Source organism: Triticum aestivum, chromosome 1D (genome assembly GCF_018294505.1).
Source record: "Triticum aestivum cultivar Chinese Spring chromosome 1D, IWGSC CS RefSeq v2.1, whole genome shotgun sequence".
Taxonomy (NCBI): Eukaryota; Viridiplantae; Streptophyta; class Magnoliopsida; order Poales; family Poaceae; genus Triticum; species Triticum aestivum.
This window is the reverse complement of record NC_057796.1, coordinates 35,301,866-35,323,960: the sequence shown is the minus strand read 5'-3', so window position 1 is coordinate 35,323,960 and position 22,095 is coordinate 35,301,866.

Sequence of the window (22,095 nt, the reverse complement as noted above, 5' to 3'; positions counted from 1 at the left end):
ATGCAGCGGAGAATCTTTGAGCAGAAGTTATCCAAGTCATGTCCATCTGTTAGACATAGAAATTAGTTCTTCTACTAGATATTACAGGAAAAACATATATGCTTTTTTATGAAGTCCAAAAGAAAATACCTAGGTCGATGTCTAAAGCTATGGCAAGATATTTGGACGAGCAGATCTAAGTAACGAAATATATGTAAAGCTAATTCAGCAGTCAATGAGGCCGAGCACACAGCCATCGAACTATCGAAGGCCATCGCAACAACAAAGATCGAGTATAAAACGGTGTAGAGCTATTTCACCTAACAGATTGGCTACTAGACCATGGCAATCTACGTCACAATAATTATATGGCAGGATATTTTAGCAACTAATCGGCCTTGGCATGCCATCTCAGCTAAGCAGATTGAGTGCAGAACATGGCAAGGAAGCTTCTTAAGCAGAGCATATTGACTGTAAACTACTTCGGCAAACAGTGAGATTAACAGCGTCTATCAGCTAACATTCAGCGCTACACCGACATGCACGGGGCCTCAGTCTAGAATGCGCGTACCGTGGGAGAAGCTGACCGCCGTGCGTCTCCACACGAACTTCGCCAGCGGTGCCGGCGCTGACCGCCGTGCGCCTCCACAAGAACGTCGCCAGCGGTGGCGGCGCGGCTAGAGGACGACAGTCTACGAGAGCGTACTGTGGGAACGAGAGGATCGCCGTGCATCCCCTCGACGAACCGCGGCGCCCACGTATCGGCGTGGCGGGGAGGGCGGCTTTGGTGGAGCGAATGGAGTGCAGGGGGACGGGGGGAGGGGGTTTGGGGAATATTATTGGCTAGTTGGCCGAAGGGCGGTTGAATCTAGGATTTGGGGGGAATTTTTGGGTGGGGGAGGATTTTCGCGCGGTGGGCGGGGGGAGTTTGGCAAATGGTCGGTTTCTCCAAGTGTAGTCCCATGTGTCAGTGAAGAGGCAAGCCGAAGCGCGTTCCGTTTGCGTGAGCCGTGTGCAGGACCGAACGTGTGTGGGGTGCAATGCGACCGCGACAGGGGTGCTGTGAGTGTACCGCCTTTTTTCCTTTTAAACTAGGTGCTTCGCCCCCTAAAAAAACTTGTTGCTTCGCGCGATCCATCGATACTACTACTAGTAATCCGGTAATCCTGACTAAAACAGCGCGCCCGGGTCTTTTCCCGCGCGATATGCTGGGAGGTTGGCTTAGTTGGGTTTTTTAGGACGAGTAATGCTACACCTACGTAGTCCCAGTTACGTAATTAACATAATGTGAAACGTGTGAGCTGTTGATTGTAGATTGGGGGAGGGAGGGGCCCACCACCATGAAAATCAGGAAAGGAGAGAGAGAGGCAATTTACGTTAACCCTTTCATAGGTTCCCGTAGATGTAGAAAAATGTGAAATGCGTGAATGTGCATTTGCAGATAAGGCCTTCCCTCGTTCATCCTTTTCTCCCACAAGATCTTGATATTCCGTGCAACGCACGGGCATCTTGCTAGTACTCCTACAATATACTATATTATTGTGAAAGTTCATATACACCGGCCGAGATTAATGCAAACACGGCAGATTTTCATTACATTTCGAACTTTTATAGGACAAAAAAATAAAAGAAACCCGACCCTAAACCTATTCTACGGCGGTGACCGACGTCCTCCATCTGCGATCTCCATGTACGGGGGCAGGGTTCAAGTCCCGTGAAGTGAAGGTGCGGTCTCCGGCGAGGAAAAGTAGAACACCGGAGACGGACCGGCCAGTTGGCACACCATGCCCTGCCGCCTCCCATGCCCTACTCATCCTCGGAGGAGTCCCCGACCTCGGCGGTGCCGGACGTTGGACGGCGGCAAGTAGGACACGTGGCTGATGGTGCTCCCGTCGTCGGCCGCCAGCGTGGCCACCGCTTGTGCGGCGACTTGAGCGAGGGCGGTGACCTCGAGCTCCATCCCCAAAGACAAGCTCTCCCGCAAAGCGTTCGCGCTTGCGGTCATGGCGGATGTGGTGCCAGGTAGGAGGACGATGCGCTATGGTGTGGAGGTTAGCTGGGTGTTGCCGCTTTAAGTAGCGCATTCCGGTGAGGCCAAGCGTCCTGGTGCATCATTAAGTCGCCCGAGTTGGTTCCTCGGGCACTGAGCCTCTTAACGACGGCATACGGATAGACGGCATGAATGCGGGCAGCTGGCACCGGCTGGGAACACACCACGCGACGGCGCGAGGGACGAGGGTTTTTGGTGTGCCAAGGTAGTCAGTTGCGGTCGTGGCAACGTTGGAGATGCCCTTTGCTCACATGCGATCGACGCATGTCATTGAAAAAGCAAGACGACCCGGCATGGTCTCAGGTCCTGAGGATGCAGTTGGCCGCGCTACACCACTCGGCGGAGGCGTCCCGGCGCCCCGTGCATCCTCGACGAGCCGGGTGTTGGGGTGTGTTTGGATTGTGAACAAAGTGCACCTTACCAAAATTGTGGTCATGACCCAAAGATTGGTCTTTGTTTGGATGGTTGCCATTTTTTTTGAGGTTTTGGTCATGCCCCAAAAATGGATGGTAGCCATTTTTTTGGCATGCCAATGAACTCTAGCCACCTCTAGTTCATTTTTATTGCCGATGTCGGCCAAATCATGGGCAACCAAAACCTCAACCAAAATTTTGGCTACCCAATGCTTTGATGGGGCAACCATGGGCACAAACCAAACATACTAGATGTTGGTCGTGCCACAGCACTAACGCCACCCTTGGCACACTGAAACCGACCGTGTCTAGCGACGATGAGCGTGTCGCTCACCGCGGTCGCCGTGTCGAGAGGCGGTGCTGGAGCTGCGCCACGTTGTTGGCCCCCACGACCCACATGAACGGTTGCCGGTGGCGAGGAGGTCGTGGGCCAGCTCCTCCATTGGACTAGTTTGCGCTATGTTGTACCGACAGGTGTGCCCCACATGTCGGTTTCCCTGTTTTCCCGGCCATATTCGAGCGTCAGTGCTCCGCGTTGCGCATTAGGCCTTTCACTATGTAGGCCAAGCGAGACAACTTATTGTTTATTTGAGCCGCTCAAGTATAATCATGTGGCATTTGCTTATTTCTCATTCATCTCCAGCCCTCTTCTCCATCGATCATGTCGCCCTCCGGTCGAGTCCATCCTCCCGCATGCCTCATTTGAACATTCTGCCGAGTATCATTCGCATGTGGGCCTAGACCATGCTTGTATTCCCAATGTTTATTTGTAATTTGTCTGACATGCATACAAACAAATGGTTCGTTTGAAGTTTCACTTTGCCTCCACTACGTGTTGCTTCGCGTCTTAGTTTTGGCCTCCCATTCGGTTCATGCATGCCCCGACACATGTTGACGAGATCGATTGATGTTCAGAGATCAATTGTGTGTCGTGCGAGGAGATAAAGGTTTGGTCTATTTCTATGATAGAAATGTACGTTCATAAGTGAAACGAGCGTATTGTACCCACCCTAGTCCTCTTTCAATCGATCTCTGGACCCCGAGATGAAATCGAGAGAGAACGAGTGGGGGCATGTGTGATACCTAAGGCGGATTCAAAATTTTGAGCTGGTGATCATAGCATCCGCAAATCATATATAAAGGGTATTCAATGTTCATTTCATTTTTGAACGTACAATATACTCCCTCCTATCCTTTCTAGTTTACATATAAGTTTTATGTGTAGTCAAAGTATCTCTACTTTGATAAAAAAAAAGTATCAACATTCAACAACGCCCAATCAATATTGTTAGATTCGTACATACTCCTAGATTTGTACTCGAGATGGTTAACAATTTGTTTTCAACCACGTGAATGTGCTTGTTCTCGCGCATGCTCTTCCTACTAGGATTTCGCCACATATAGCCAGTCCAATAGTAACTTTTTTTAAGCTCCCTGTCCAATAGTACTAGTGGAGTACTGACAACATCTATACTAGAGTATGCAGTGCTCATAGTTGTACTCCCTCCTTCCATTTATATAGGGCCTATGTGGAGGAGAGAGATGTGAAAAAGTAAGGGGAGTGAGCTCTCATGCAAGAGCCTAGCTATATACGCATTCCTAGTTAAATACGTACAATAAATATGAAGAAAGAGATGGAGAGGAGATGGAAAAAAGTACTAATACAATAGCCAACCTTATAATTTTTTTTTGCGGGAAATAGCCAACCTTATAGCCCACACTACTATATGAGTGCATATAATAGATGATGGCTATAGATGACATGGCAGTTCCTTATAGCCATCAACTGGCTATATTATTAACCATGCTCTAATGCGTTTTTCAAAACCGCATTTGACTATTGACAAGATTAATAGTACATGAGATGTATAATGTGAAAATTATATCATTGGAAGCTCCTTTCACATACGTATCCCTGCCTTACCCTCCCTTTCGGTCACTTACTGGCGGACCCCATGCTTGCTAGGCCCCGCATGTCAGTTACTCAATGGGTTCGGCCACGTCAGGGGATCCTCATCCGTAGTATACTCCCTCTGTTTTTATTTACTCCGCATAAAATGACGCTGGCGGGGGAGGAGGAGGGACGTCGGTTTGCTCTCAACTGCGGTCCCACAAGCGAGCGAAAACGCAAGACGAAGCGCGTTCCATTCGGTGAGCAACGTGGAGGGTCCAGCATGCCGGGCTGCAACGCGAAAGCGACAAGAGTGATGTACAGTCAAAACCGATTGACCGGTCGTCACCGGAACCACTATTCACACCAGAACCTTCACTGCTCGGCCTACGCTAGCCACTGCCCTAAAACCACACCTAATCTCCAGCCCCTTCCCCCACCTTTCGATCCCCTAGCCCGCATCAAGCGTCCCCTAGATCGCCGGAAAGCCATGGTGCGCCACAAGATCACGTACTACAAGATGCTGACGCCGGAGCACCGCGCAAAAATCGCGGCGGTCGGCGCCAGAGACCTCCGTTCCCAAGCTCGCTTTGCGGCGGGCCAAAAACAAGCGCGTCCCAGACCGAAACATGGTTCTCCCCCCCTCCCCCCCCCCCCGCCCACCCGTCCGATTCCCCATTCGTACTCTGTGGGCGCAAAAACTACCTCTCCACCAGCCGCGAAACCCCGACGTCCTCCGTCCGCCACCCCATTCCACCCATCAACCGCCGCCCTCCTCCATCACGCCGGAGCCGATACCCCGACGTCGTCGTCCACCGCAACCTCAACCACAACACCCTCCACGGCTAGTAGTTGAAGCCGAGGCCGAGCCGTCCGTACCCGAGCCAGTTCAACCACGCCGTCCTGCGCCCCACCGCTGCCGCTCCAACTTCGCCGCCCTCCACCACACCGGAGCTATTCCTGCTACGCCGTCCTTCGCCGCCTCAGGTCTGCTTCCCCTCCACCGACATACGGCCACAGCAACACAGTCAACAATTTGGTCATGGGTTTGTCCAAGAATCCACGATTCTCCAAAACATCGGTTCCCCCGGGAGAAAAAGGAAGATCGCCGCGACATATGGAGGAGACCACACTGGCAACCGATAAGGTTACTCCTCTTCCCTTATTCGTGCAAATCTTACGTGTCTGCTTGCACGGTATTCATCCCACAGAAGACACTAGTTGACTACTTCTTCTTGATACCAGATGTTCCTAGAAACTCGCGATGCACAAGGTTTCTCCTCATATACTATTTCACCTTAGCTAGAGGTTCGTCGCCCCCCTGAATTTCAATTCCTGGTAAGTTGATTCCCAATTAACGGAAGCATTCCCTGGCGTAACAGGTGCTAGTTCGCCTATTACGCCGGGGAAGCAGCGCCTCGGTGTTTATCTTAGGGGCGTGTGGGGCCTAGAGCTACTGGCGCCCTATTTGGAGGTCGGCCAGGATTAAAGGGATGGCCTGGGGGCACTGCCAAGCACGGCGGTGGTGTGAGGTCGAGGGGAGGGCGGGGCGGCGGAGGCAGGGGTCTGGGCCGGTGGTCGCTGGCGGTTCGAGAAAGATCGTCAACAGTGAATGGCGGGAGGTAGACGAAGGCCATCTGCCCGTTCCTTATAGATCGGACGGTTCATTAAAAAATCGATTGAGCTATTTATTTTCAGTCGACTGTTATCTTGACATGACCACATGCGGTGGTGTGCTGGAGGAGTACCTGCATTTCCTATGCTCATATATTAGAAAATCATACGGAGTCGAATCTAATTTTGTTTGTCATGCAATGTTGTAGAGCTATCATATGTCTCCTGTCATTTATTTTTCAGCCACCTGCTATCTGCTACTTTTACAGTGCACTAGTTCTGCACACACTTCACCCATACTCTCACTATTGTGTTTTTATGCAAGGGTATTTCAGACCCTGCCTTGACAGAAGCAGAAAAGATAAGAGAGAAGTCGCTCCAGCATGGTACGCGGCTAAGCCAGACACATTTCAAGACTATAAAGGGTGTAGTGTCAGCAGATGGAGACGGGGAACGTAGCTCTAGAGTTGATGATCTCGCTCGCCATGAACCACCATCCCAGGTGCTTGCTTTAACTTCACAGTGTCATATGTGGTTGCATGTTCCATATGGTGTCTAGCTTGTATTCGAAAGGCCGAAGTCGGTCTTTCTTAAGATAAGAAAAGATATTTTTTACATGAACCACCATCCCGTGAGCACCAGAAGACAAATAGCTAGTCAGGGCACTGGCCGAGCCAATGACAAGCCCAGCAAAGAGAGGCATCACCTGGAAGCCAACTAAAAAGTCGCGATGGTGGCGAAGCAGCCCGCCTCCCACCACGCTCTCAGGTCCTAGATGATCATGCTTACCACTCCAGCCGGATGTCTAGCTTGTATTGCTTCCAATTTGGTTAAATTGCATCTACTTAGCTTACACATTATACCTTTGAATATGACATGCCTTTCTGATTTTGGTACATACTAGTACATCTGTGTATTAAGCATGTGCTTACATCAAACTAATGTTCTTGTGTATCCCTCATCAATCACTTATGATGAGGCAGTCAGACAAGCGGAATACTCCTCATTTAAAGAATGCAGCGTCAGCCTCCCGACATGATTCTCAAGAAACAGCAAGGCTAGATGAAGATAGTGAACGTAGCTGTGTAGTTGATTACCGCATTTCCCCTACACTATCATCGCAGGTGCTTGCTCTAACTTGGTAGCGTGATATGTGGTTGCATGTTGCATATGGTGTCTAGATTGTAATTCTTCCAATCTGGTTAAACTGCATGTGCTATTCTGCTTAGCTTATACATTATACCTGTTAATATGACATGCCTTCCTGTATTTAGTACATAGTACATCTGTCTATTAAGCATGTCCTCACATAAAACTATTGTTTTTTTGTATCCCGCATAAATCAATATGACGAGACACCATCAGTATATGTAGTGTGATATTAGTTGCATCTCTGATATGATTTATAGCATGCGTTGCTTCTAATTTGTTGAAATGCGATTTATGATGGGACACTTTTAACTTGGCAGAGTCATATTGGTTGCATCTTTCACGTGGTGTCTAGCTTGCATTGCTTCTTATTTGGTGAAATGGTTTCTGCTTAGTTTACACAAACAGTTGAGAATATGCCATGTCGTCCTGTTTTTCGTATTATTCCATCCTGGAATCATGTGTTTGCCTTACATCAAAGTAGTGATTGTCAGTATCATGCACGAATGAGTTCTGAAGAGTGAATTTTATTGCTTTTTCTTGTCGGTTTTACTTGACAATTCAAAATCAATAAAGCGGAAGGAAGTTAGCAAGGCAGCGGATGAAGGTGCTCCTTCCAAATGGAGGGCCTCTACATATTCTTCTCCTCCATCCCCCCAAGATGATTTCCAAGACAACACATGCATAGACACTCAACGTAGCTGTGTTAGTGATGAGCACGTCTCCCCTAGTGCACCATCACAGGTGCTCCCTCTAACTTGGCACTGTTATATGTGGTTGCATGTTATGTATGATGTCTAGCTTGTATTGCTTCTAATTTCGTTGAATTGCATCTGCTTACTTTACACATTATACTTGTGACTAAGACTCGTGTTCCTGTTTCTAGAACATACAATATCTGTCTATCACACCATGTTCTTACATCAAAGTACATTTGTTCTGAAGAACTAAATTGTTATTCGTTTTTCTTGTCGGCTTGACTTAACATGGCACAGAGAAAGAGGAAGCAAGACAGAATGACTGGGAAAGGGAAGCGGAACAATCCTGTAGATTCTGCTGGTACTGATGGTGCAATAGAAGGTCAAAGTCCAGCGGAAAATTGTACCGACAGGGTATCCCATGCTACACAAGCTGCAGAACAAGCCAAACAGAAACAAATATCTGCCACCAAACAAGCAGAGACAACCCTAGTTGTTGCAACACCTTCCACAGTACCACCAGCTGCACGATTTACTCGTTCGTTAACTCAGCTAGCAGCACATTCCCAAGCTCCCTTGCCACCTGACACTACTTCCGAAGCACTCTTGACACAAGATGAGTTGGCAAGATCAGATGAACTTTGTGAGCTTCAACAACAAGAAGGTAGTTGCTGGAGTCAAGTTATAGTTGCATGCTTCTTTATATGTAGTCTCACAGTTTGATGTACACTAACACTTCCTATGTTTGTTGTTGGACTAGCACCTAGGCGCAAGAGGAAACAAACATCAGGGATAATGCTCGATAGGTTAACTAAATCTAGAGGAGGAAGAATGGTGATCCGTTTTGAGGCAGGTTTAAAAAGGCCACGTGATGCTACAAAGTCAGCCAAGTTAGTATCAGAGGCAGCGGTTGCTGTTAGGTGTCATGTACGTATCCTCCCAACATGGATTCAGTACAGGAATGACAAAGACGACACCCAATTCAACACCTTCCTCGACCATCTATCTGTAAGTGTGGTTATGTATGGAAACTAGTAATATTGTCTTGCTCTATCCAATACTTTCTAGGTTGCTGATAATGAGACTCCCATAATTTTCAACAGATGAGGTTCAAGTTGGATAGCCAAGATGATGCAACCAGACAAGCTTGCACCCATGTTTTCAAGTCTGCTCTGCGACAGTATCGGTATAATTTGAGGAAAACTCACTTTGAAGGCAAGGCTAATAGTGAACTTGCCCAAACATCTCCAATGGAAAATATATCTGATGAAGACTAGAGAGGCCTCGTTAAACACTGGTCCGATCCGAAGTATCAGGTACATTATATATATGTGATCTGATCACATGTTGAAGTCCTATTTACACATGTGCCACACAAATCTATCTTCTTGTAGGTGAACTGTTCAAAGAACAAGGCCAACCGTACGAAAGTGAAATTCCAACAGACGATAGGATCTCGTAGCTATATTGCACACTACGAGGCTCTTGTAATTAGCTACTGTTTCACTCTTTTCGCTGTACCATATTATCAGATCTATATTGACTTGTTCCAAATGCAGAGGAAAGCCCGCAAGGACCAAAAAGTACCTGAACCAAATGCTGTGGAAATCTTCAAGGACTGTCACACCAGCAAGAAGAAGGGCATGACTACACCAGTCAAAGCCGCTGTTGTAAGTCCTTAATCCTCATGCCTTTTAACTACTACTTACTCTGACATGTGCCTTGAACTGCATGGTTTGCAGCCAATGTCTATTACTCTTTTCAATTTCATACACCATTGTCTTAGCGTATCATTGCACCTTACAAGGTTTAAAAGAGAGGAGTGATGTTCCTTTGATCTTGACCTGTAATCTAGTTCCGTGCTGGACTTGCCCACACAACGTTACAATTGCCTGTTTGTCTGTTCTCAGTTGTTTTGTGATATGAATGATGTCATACTATGCTTACCGTATTATAAACTCTGTCTCTTTATCCTTAGCCCTCAATACAATGTGAAGAAATAGACAATACATTAGCGATGGTACAAGGTCATATGTTTGGAACCTGGTTTTATTATGTACTTTGCAATAAAATACAACTATTATTTTACATGGGTTCACCAGAATAAGTTCTGTATATAGACCAAAGCTATTTTGTTTGGTTTTGCTGCCTCCTTAATATCTTCTGTTCTGGTACTACTAATGTAAAACCACAACTTTTCAGCAAGCTATCGAAAAAACGGTGGAACTGCCACCTTCTGGAGGTGGCGAGGCAACTATAACTGCAATGTCAGCTCTTGCTGTAGTGGGTCGGTACCTGTCCACTAACAGTGCCAAAAGCACGTTCCTGCGTAATAATGGGTTGGTTGTTAAGGCAATCTCGTCCAAACTGGCTCATGATCAAGATATGCAAGCTCAAAACAATATTGTATCTGTGCTCCAGACACAAGTCCATTCCCTAACAGAGACCCTTTGTGAAACAAGGAGAGACATTGTTCGATGTTGTCAAGATATGCATGGTTTTGAAACCAGACTATCAGACATTTGCTATGTTGTTCAGGAGCCTAGGAGAACTGAAGGCGAAGGTTATGGTGCTCCATCAGACAATACTGCATGAAAACATAACGGTCAGGTCAAATGAACTGAGCTTCTGAACTTCTGGTGGTGCATTTATCTGCTAGACTGTTAACTTTTATGCCAACCTTCCTTTTGTTTTATAGTTGTAATTTGTTTTGGTGCGATACAATATTTGTTCTTAACGTGCAGCCACCGGCTGAAGAAAACAGCAAGCCATTTTTGTATAGTGTAGGGTGTTCCCTATATTTGCACTGGTGGCAAACTTTGATGCCCACCGGCTGTAGTTTACATGGGCCTCCTATGGGCCATAGAAAAAATGGGCCTTCTAAGGGCCATAGAAACAATGGGCCTTCTACGTGGGGTATAAACAATGGGCCTTATACGGGCCGTAGACACAATGGGCCTTCTATGGGCCGTATCATCAATGGGCCTTCTACGGGCTTATGATCGGTTGGCCAAACATGGACCAATAAAAGACCACATTATGGCCGTAAATGGGCTAGAGTTGAAATCATCCGTTCATGGGCTGACCATAATGGGCCGTCGTTAATCGGCCGAATTTTGATGACACTATGAAAACGGCCCAACGTATTAACGGGCCACAAACGGGCCGACTGTAACCATGGGCTGAATTTGGCCCACAAGCAGAAAATGACAGTAACGTGCCGTAAGTAAATGAATGTGGAAATGAGCCCAAGAATAAATGAGCCCCGAGAAGGCCGAAAGATAACATGGGCTGGAAACGGCCCAACGGAATAATGGGCCGTTAATGGGTATAAAGTGATACACTGTTCATTGCGGGCCAGTTTCACCACGGGCCGTTAATGGGTATAAAGTGATACACTGTTCATTACGGGCCAGTTTTACCACGGGTCGTTAATGGGCCGAGAGTAATAAGGGCCTCATATGGGCCGAAAGACGTCATGGGCCATACATGGGCCGGAAGTTAAAACGGGCCGGAATTATATTGGACGGCCCAGATGACGCTACTGGGCCTAATTCGTTTAGGCCATAAACGGGCCCTGGGTTAGCGGGCTGTAAATGGGCTATATGCGAACAGGCCGTTAGCAGGCTTGTCGTGGGCTGGCCCGCCACCTTTTGACCAAGTCAAACGGGCCGGCCTTTTCACATGAATGGGCCTCTGTTGGGCCGTGCCACGTATTGACGTATCATAGGCGCTTTGTGTCCAATGAGTGGATGACATCTGTCCCAACGGTGAGCTGACACGTGTTTCCTCCAGCCAATGATGATTTTACATGTGGAAAATCCCCATTGGTCGGGGCTGTTAACGGGTTATCGGATCCAAAACCGGACCCGATAGCTTAACGGTGTTCCGTTATGGTGGATGCCATGTGTCGGTCACCCTTGACGAAAGCACTTCTGTGACGCGCGATTTATCGTCATGGAAGTGGACACTTCCGTGATGATAATTTTGGTAATGTCATGGAACATTTCTACGACAGCACAGGTATGACTATCTTGATTCTCTCATAAATTTGTCATGGATGTACATGCATGACAGAAAACGTGACCTACTGTGACAAGCACGTATCATCACGGAAGTGTATTTTTTTGTAGTGATAGGCCCTTCGCAAAGGGAAGTAGAGGTTGTCATGCGCTTTTATAGTTGGATGCACAAAATCTTAATGCGAAAGAACATCACTTTATATTGCCACTTGTGATAGGGACCTTTATTATGCAGTCTGTCGCTTTTATTGCTTCCACATCACAAGATCGTATAAAGCTTATTTTCTCCACACTAAAAGATCATACATATTTAGAGAGCAATTTTTATTGCATGCACCGATGACAACTTACTTGAAGGATCTTACTCAATACATAGGTAGGTATGATGGACTCTCATGGCAATACTGGATTAGGGGATGTTTGGAAGCACAAGTAGTATCTCTACTTGGTGCAAAGAATTTGGCTAGCGTGAGGGGGAAAGGCAAGCTCAGCTTGTTGAATGATCCATGACAATATACTTTATTTCAGATATAAGAAAACATAACCCATTACGTTGTCTTCCTTGTCCAACATCAACCTTTTAACATGTCATATTTTAATGAGTGCTCACAATTACAAAAGATGTCCAAGATAGTATATTTATATGTGAAATCTCTCTTCCCTCAATATTCTTTCATGAATTGTTCAAGTGACCAATACAATGTTTGCTAACCTTCAATAAATTTACCACCTCTACTTCTTATATGTGAAGTCATTAATCCCCATGGGATAAGCATATTAAACATATATAATTTCAAATTTATGATATTCAAATCATTCAACTATTTACTCATAGGATATAAGTGAAGGACACGAGTAAATGACAAACTACTCCAAAAAGATATAAGTGAAGATCAATGAGTAGTTAAATAATTATTTAGCTATGTGAAGAATCTCCCATTTAATAATTTCAGATCTTGAGATATTATTCAAACAGCAAGCAAAACAAAATAAAATGACATTCTAAGAGTAGCAAACATCACGTGAAGAAGCAAAAACTTAGGATCAACCGATACTAACCGATAGTTGTCGAAGAAGAAAGGTGGGATACCAACCGGGGCATCCCCAAGCTTAGACGCTTGAGACTTCTTGAAATATTATCTTGGGATGCCTTGGGCATCCCCAAGCTTGAGCTTTTGTGTCTCCTTAATTCTCATATCACGGCCTGCCTAAATCTCAAAAAGCTTCATCCACACAAAACTCAACAAGGACTCGTGAGATAAGTTAGTATAAACCAATGCAAAAACCTTATCATACTCTACTGTAGCAAATCACTAAAATTATTATTCAACATTGAATAATAAATGCCTCTGCATATTTAATAGTCCTATCCTCAAATAGAATCATTAAATAAGCAAACATATGCAAACAATGCAAACATAACAGCAATCTTCCTAAACAGGACAGTCTGTAAAGAATGCAGCAAGATCCATACTTCCCTAGCTCCAAAAATTATGAAAGAAAATTCCCACTGTCGTAGATTTATCAGATCTTATTATCCAAAAGGTTTCAACATTTTATTACATGCTTACTTTTCTAGGGAATTTTTGCAACAGCGGTAAACTTTCTGTTTCAAAACAGCAACATGAAGACTTGCAACATAAGCATGGTAAAGGCTATCCTTGACATTTTTATTGAAAATAGAGATGCAAATTTTTTTTCTAAATAACAGCAAGAAAATCCTAACAAAATAAATTGATGCTCCAAGCAAAACACATATCATGTGGTGAATAAAAATATAGCTCCAAGTAAAGTTACCGATGAACGAAGACGAAAGAGGGGATACCATCCGGGGCATCCCCAAGCTTAGGCTCTTCGTTGTCCTTGAATATTACCTTGGGGTGCCTTGGGCATCCCCAAGATTAGGCTCTTGCCACTCCTTATTCCATAGTCCATCAAATCTTTACCCAAAACTTGAAAACTTCGCAAGACAAAACTTAACAGAAAACTCATAAGCTCCGTTAGTATAAGAAAATAAATCACCACTTAGTTACTGTTGTGAACTCATTCTAAATTCATATTGGTGTTATATCTACTGTATTCCAACTTCTCTATGGTTCATAACCTCTGATACTACTCATAGATTCATCGAAATATGGAAACAACACAATGAAAACAGAATCTGTCTAACACAGAACAGTCTGTAGTAATATGTATCAAACTATACTTCTCAAACTCCAAAAAATCTGAAATAAATTGGTGGACCTGAGGAATTTTTCTTTTAATCATCTTCAAAAAGAATCAACCTAAAATCACTCTCCAGTAAATAATGGCAGCACATCTCGTGAGCGCTAAAGTTTCTGTTTTTTACAGCATGATCATAAAGACTTCACCCAAGTCTTCCCAAAGGTTCTACTTGGCACAAACACTAATTAAAACATAATACCACATATAACCAGAGGCTAGATGATTTATTTATTACTAAACAGGAACAAAAATCAAGGAACAAAAATAAAATTGGGTTGCCTCCCAATCAAGCGCTAACATTTAACGCCCCTAGCTAGTCATGATGATTTCAATGGTGCTCACATAAAAGATAAGAATTGAAACATAAAGAGAGCATCATGAAGAATATGACTAGCACATTTAAGTCTAACCCACTTCCTATGCATAGGGATTTTTTGATCAAACAACTTATGGGAACAATAATCAACTAGCATAGGAAGGCAAAACAAGCATAACTTCAAAACTTTAAGAATATAGAGAGGAAACTTGATATTATTGCAATTCCTACAAGCATATATTCCTCCCTCATAATAATTTTCAGTAGCATCATGAATGAATTCAACAATATAACCAGCACCTAAAGCATTCTTTTCATGATCTACAAGCATAGAAATTTTATTACTCTCCACATAAGCAAAATTCTTCTCATTCAGAATAGTGGGAGTATCATAAGAAACTCGAATACTATAGATTGTTTCCACATTAAAAGAGTAATGTTCAGAAAAAGGGTAATCATATTCATGACAAGTTTTATAAATATAATCATCACTACTTTTTATTGCATAAGTATCATCACAATAATCATCATAAGTAGCAACTTTGTTCTCATCATAATCAATTGAAACCTCTTCCAAGATAGTGGAATCATTACTAAATAAAGTCATGACCTCTCCAAATCCACTTTCATAATTATCACAATAAGATTCAACATCCTCCAAAATAGTGGGATCATCACTTCCTAAAGTTGACACTCTTCCAAACCCACTTTCATCAATATAATCATCATAAGTAGGAGGCATGCTATCATCATAATAAATTTGCATATCAAAACTTGGGAGATTAAAAAATATCATCTTCATTAAACATAGCATCCCCAAGCTTGGGACAAACATTAATTGCAGCAAATATATTCTCAAACATGTCATTCTCATCAAGCATAGCATCCCCAAGCTTGGGCCTTTTCATATCATAAGCATAATCACTCTCATCATTAATAGTATGGATTGCACCAATAGTATAGCAATTATCATCACAATGAGTAATAGGAGCAACATCATTTGGGAGAGATACCTTTCTACCTTTGCTTCTTCGTCTTTTCTTTCTCTTCTTCACATCATGTGTGGGTTTAACCCTCTTTTTTGAGCTCCTTATTAATGAGATTGGTTGAATAGAAGGCTCCTCCTCGTTGCCTGATTCATCATAAGAAATAATAGGAGGATATTGGGAAGTCTCTTCCCTTTCATTAGTGTTCTCTTCATCTTCTTCTTTTTTCTTTTCTTCATGTAATTGGCAATATAAGGATTTTCAATGCAATTCACCGCACAATACATAAAAATTTCTTCTAGATCAATATCGAGGAATTTCTCAAGCTTATATTCTGGAATATGCTTAGTTATACGTTTCATTTCTTCATAACCCAAAAGCAAACTAAGTTCATTATGATGTGCAAGGGAAATCAAGTCATCACAATTTTTGGACACGATTCGATCATGAAACAGTTTGCATTGGAGATTTAAATGACCATGTTCATTGCAAAGTTCACAAGTATGGCATAGAAATTTTAAATTTTCAGCACAAACATTTAGCCTTTCTTGCAACCATTTAGTTTCCAAATACTTATGCCTCTTGCAAAATCTATTTTCCCTAATTGGTGTGTACTTGCAAACTCTACGCACTCCACAAAAGTTGACATGCTTATAAGAGACATTTTCATCATGACTGGTGCAATCATCATTAGTACTATGGATATTCAAGGAGTTCATACTAACAACATTGCAATCATGCTCATCATTCAAAGATTTAGTACCAAACAGTTTATAGACTTCTTCTTCTAGCATTTGAGCACAATTTTCCTTTCCATCATTCTCATGAAAGATATTAAAAAGATGAAGCTTATGAGGCAAACTCAATTCCATTTTTTTGTAGTTTTCTTTTATAAACTAAACTAGTGCTAAAACAAGAAACTAAAAGATTCGATTGCAAGATCTAACGATATACCTTCAAGCACTCACCTCCCCGCCAACGGCGCCAGAAACTGCTTGATGTCTACTACGCAACCTTCTTCTTGTAGACGTTGTTGGGCCTCCAAGTGCAGAGGTTTGTAGGACAGTAGCAAGTTTCCCTCAAGTGGATGACCTAAGGTTTATCAATCCGTGGGAGGCGTAGGATGAAGATGGTCTCTCTCAAAGAACCCTGCAACCAAATAACAAAGAGTCTCTTGTGTCCCCAACACACCCAATGCAAGTAAATTGTATAGGTGCACTAGTTCGGCGAAGAGAGGGTGATACAAGTGCAATATGGATGGTAGATATAGGTTTTTGTAATCTGGAAATATAAAAACAGCAAGATAACTAATGATAAAAGTGAGCGAAAACGGTATTGCAATGCTAGGAAACAAGGCCTAGGGTTCATACTTTCACTAGTGCGAGTTCTCTCAACTATAGTAACATAATTGGATCATACAACTATCCCTCAACATGCAACAAAGAGTCACTCCAAAGTCACTAATAGCAGAGAACAAACGAAGAGATTATTGTAGGGTACGAAACCACCTCAAAGTTATTCTTTTGGATCGATCTATCATAGAGTTCGTACTAGAATAACACCTTAAGACACAAATCAACCAAAACCCTAATGTCACCTAGATACTCCAATGTCACCTCAAGTATCCGTGGGTATGATTATACGATATGCATCAAACAATCTCAGATTCATCTATTCAACCAACACATAGAACTTCAAAGAGTGCCCCAAAGTTTCTACCGGAGAATCAAGATGAAAATGTGTGCCAACCCCTATGCATAAGTTCACGAGCGGAACCCGCAAGTTGATCACCAAAACATACATCAAGTGGGTCACGTGAATATCCCATTGTCACCATAGATAAGCACATGCAAGACAAACACCAAGTGTTCTCAAATCCTTAAAGACTCAATCCGATAAGATCACTTCAAAGGGAAAACTAAATCCATTACAAGAGAGTAGAGGGGGAGAAACATCATAAGATCCAACTATAATAGCAAAGCTCGCGATACATCAAGATCGTACCATCTCAAGAACACGAGAGAGAGAGAGAGATCACTAGTAGAAAAAGGGCCTATTGTCCCGGTTCGTGAGGGCCTTCTGTCCCGGTTTGTGAACCGGGACTAAAAGGTCGTTACTAATGCCCTTGGCCTTTAGTCCCGGTTCTTACACGAACTGGGACAGAAGGTCCTCCACGTGGCCGCTGCGGCCAGCCCAGGACGGAGGGCCTTTGGTCCCGGTTGGTGACACCAACCGGGACCAATAGGCATCCACGCGTCAGCATTTCAGGGGCTGGGGTTTTTGTTTTTTTTGAAAGGGGGGGGGGTTTAGGGGGTTTGGGGGGTTAATTTAGGTTGTTATTAGGTAGCTATTAGAGAGAAGTGTCCTCTCTTATATCTCCGTGCTTGGTTTACCAACGCTACGTACTGCTATGCCTAAACATGGCTTAGATTGAAGTGAAGGCAACATGTGGTGCATGTCGAAAGTAATACTAATCCTAACTTGATCAAGTTTGGATTGTACTACTTTCGACACGCACCACATGCATGTTGCCTTCACTTCAATCCAATCCATGTTCATTTCACCCGCTGATATATAATAACTCTTCATGCGCGCATCATGCATCATCATATATAATAACAAGTCCTACTAATCATCATCATACAACTTCTACTCGTTATTAATAACAAGTCATACGATCATCATCCTCACAGTCATCGAACCAACCCTACTTAATTGTTCTTAGCACATGATCATCAGTATTAGGTAGGACCGAAATACCCTCTTTAAGGTAAAATAGCATAAAACAATATAGACCCTGACTCTCCATTATGGAGAATGGAGATCATCCTGTCTCCAATTCTTGCGCTTCGCTTCCTTTTGCTTCCAAGAACCTCCTTGCGACTGTCCATACATTTTTTCCATTCTTTGATTTGCATGTCTCCACTTCTTTTAGAAATCCGGTATGGACAGTTGAGATTCGTAGGATGACCTGGTTGTATATTCAAAACATCAAGCCTACCATTCTGATACATCAAATGAGGCACACAATCCTCTGGGATTATCTGTTGAAAAACATAGTAATAACTTCATAGTTAGCAATGATGTACTAGTTTTAGAACTATGCAAAATATGCACGGATGTCGTAATAGTAAGAAATCTTACCAGGGTATCTCCATAGTAGTTACCGTAGTTCAACACGTGCACTAGTGGCACGTATTGACCATAATGTTGAGGAGTTTGATTGTAGATATTGTAATTCTCAATATCAGTACAAAATCCGACCAGATGAGTTTTCTCCTTATAAGTTAACTCAGAGCCATCGGTGTAGTAGGTTCTGTCTACCATGTTCCGCACATTGTTTGAACAATCAAAATAAGCTGTCAATGAAAATAAGCTGTCAACTATTTTGAAATGAACAATATAAATTAGCTAATAACTATGTTTGAGAAACTCACATAGCGGTAGAATTGGAGGCGTATCAACAAGGACCCAAATGTCCATATTGTCTTGCTCGATGTCAGGATCACCAAGATCCATGGTGACAAGCATACCCTCATCAAAACCATACATCTTGCAAAATGCTTCCCAATTTTTGCAACCAAAATGGGTTACGCTCTCAGAATTATACAGCTTTACTTCAAAATCTATATCATGATGGGTCCTTAGGTGAATTTTCTTTGTTTCCATACTTTCATGGTCTTCAAAACCCATCCTCTCCAAGACGTAGCGTCTTGCATGGCATGGGATAAGCTAGCCGAATTGTAAAAGATGAAAAGTACACGTTGAAATAGTTGAAGTCATGCTTAATTACGAAAAAATAACACTTGTCGTCGTTGCGTACCGTTTCAACATCGAAGGTCTCCTCCAGCTTAATACTGAAGCGCCGATCTTCGTCCAGGTGAGGCCTGTCGCACTGACCTCGGTCGTCGTGGCACCAGTCGCACTCCCCCGGGAGACTTTCGTCGTCCGAGTACGACATTTCCTATGTTCATAATTCAAATATTAAACATCTACAATTAAATATATGTACTAAAAAACCTAAGTTAGATCATTATTATTCATCACGGGTTGACTATCGGTTTGTCGAGTCTTTTCTTGAAAACTCTCATCTCACGTGGTGTATACATTCGACCGTTGGTGATGGTCGCTCCTCCCTTTGTCCCCGTGTGCATTACACCAAAATGTCTAGCACACGGGAACAAAGGAGAAGCGACCCCCACGACAACAGTCGGGATTCTTCGTCCTCTCATATATATATATGGTGGAACTCTCCCTCACTGATTCCTCTCTGACATTTGCGACCGTCGGTGATGGTAGCTCCTCCTTTCATTCTCGAGTGCATTACACCAAATTGTCTAGCACACGGGAACGAAGGAGAAGCTACCCCCACGACAATAGTCGGGATTCTTCGTCCTCTCATATATGGTGGAGACTCGACAGACTTACAGTCAACCCGAAATATCGTTTAATTATCTTTCTAAAAGAGGATTTGGCTGGTCTCACCTCGATGTCGGAGGGGGCGGTGACGGGGACGACGGCGGGGATGATGGAGAGGCTCCTAGATTTCTGCGAAAACAAAAACCCTATAAGCTATCAACTAATCATAGTGCTCTCCGATTTTAGCATTCAAAGTAGGATCGGAGTAGTTTTCTACTTTGAGCATCCAATAAGCAAAATCAATTCACAAAATAAAGTAGTATTCAAATTAGGATGCATTCAATTATAAGCAAAACTACATCATCTCCATGCGTCCGTACATCGTCGAATATTATCACTAATACACCTCGAATACTATCATACATATAGCATCGCTAGTACAGCTAGAACAGTAGCGCCCGATGGGTATCGGCGCGGGCGGTGGACACCCAAAGGGACGGAACCATCACAGACGTGCTGGTCCTCCTCGCTGACACGGTGACGTACCGCCTCCGCGGTGTACGGAAGCCTCAGCACCGTCACTGGCCCACGCGAGCGCCACCAAACAAGGATCGGGTCAACGACGGGCTGGTTCCTCACCAACCTACGCCCACCGAAAGGTAGCACCTCCCAAAACCAGCCCGGCGGAGCCCAGTCCCGGACATGGCCCCTCTGATCAAGCCGGCCTCCACCGCCGAGTCGGCGACGAGGATGCGGGATAGGCATCGTCGACGTCGATGCGGGAATAATTGCTTTAACTAAAAAAACAAACTAGTTCTATTAATTTCCTTGCTAAAAATAAACTACTTCTATAGTAAAATAAACTAGTTTTGTTAAATCAACTAGTTCAACTACTAATTAAGCACTTACTATAAATAAAATAAAGTAGTTTTATTAATTAATCAACTAGTTCAACTACTAAGCACTTACTATAAATAAATAAAATAAAGTAGTTCTTACTAAAAATAAACTACTTCTATATATAGTAAAATTTAATAAAATAGTTCTATTAATTAATCAACTAGTTCAACTACTAAGCACTTACTATAAATATATAAAATAAAGTAGTTCTTACTAAAAATAAACTACTTCTATATATAGTAAAATTTAATAAAATAGTTTTATTAAATCAACTAGCTAGTTCAACTACTAAGCACTAACCTAAAATCGATATGTACTAATAATTAACCTCAATAAAAAATTAATACATATATAAAAAAACGTATATAAACAAAAAAATTGTATGAACATTATATTCATACATACATAGCCACATCCATTCATCATATAGCTACCACATACATATATATATACATTATATATATATGAAAAAATGCAATGAACAAAAAAATAATACAAATTATATGAAAAAAATAAACAGAGCCGTGGCGTGGCGGCGGCTCACATCGGGCGACGGAGGGCGACGGCGTGGGCGGCGGAGGGCGACGGCGTGGGTGGCGGAGGGCGACGGCGACCGCGGCGGGCCGGGGCGGAGGGCGACGGCTCGGGGGCGCGCGGCGGAGGCCGACGGCGACGGCGGCGGGGGGCGGAGGACGACGGCGACGGGCGATGGCGTGGGCTCGAGGGCACGGGCGACGGCGGCGGGGCAGCTTGGCGGCGTAGATCGAGCTCGCGGCGTCGTCGGGCGGGGGGAAACTGGCGATGGAAATCAGAAAATTTCCTAAGTGTTGGCTTATATAGCAAAGGCTTTGGTCCCGGTTCAACGCACAAACCGGAACCAATGACCACCCTTTAGTCCCGGTTGGTGGCACCAACCGGGACCAAAGGCCTCTTTTCACCAGCCCAAAGGGCGGGAAGCAGAGGGCTTTGGTCCCGGTTGGTGGCACCAACCGGGACCAAAGGGGAGCATTGGTTCCGGTTGGAGGCACCAACCGGGACTAATGTGCTGGCGCGGTGCGGTGGGAAGTTTAGTCCCACCTCGCTAGCTGAGAGAGCTCAGCACCTGTTTATAAGCTGCGTTGCAGCTCAGGTGCTGAGCTCCTCTCTAATATGCAGGCATTACATGCCTACCTTTGTCACTGCCATGTTGGGCCTATTGGGCCTGCGGGCCTGCATCCTGGCCCATGTGCAGATGGGTTTCTAGTCGTATGCAGGCCGTGTGGCCCATTAGGCGGCATTTTTTTATTTTTTCCAGTATTTTTTTGTTTTTTGAATTATTTATTTTCTTTTGATTTTTGCTTTATTTTTTTATTCTTTTTGCTTTTAGCTCAGAATAATTATAAACTTTCTGTTACTCCATTAGTTTCCAAATTTGAATAGTTTAAATTTTATACGGAAACTCGTCTGTTACAAAGGGATTTCATTTTTTAAAACTTATTTGAACTCCTGACTT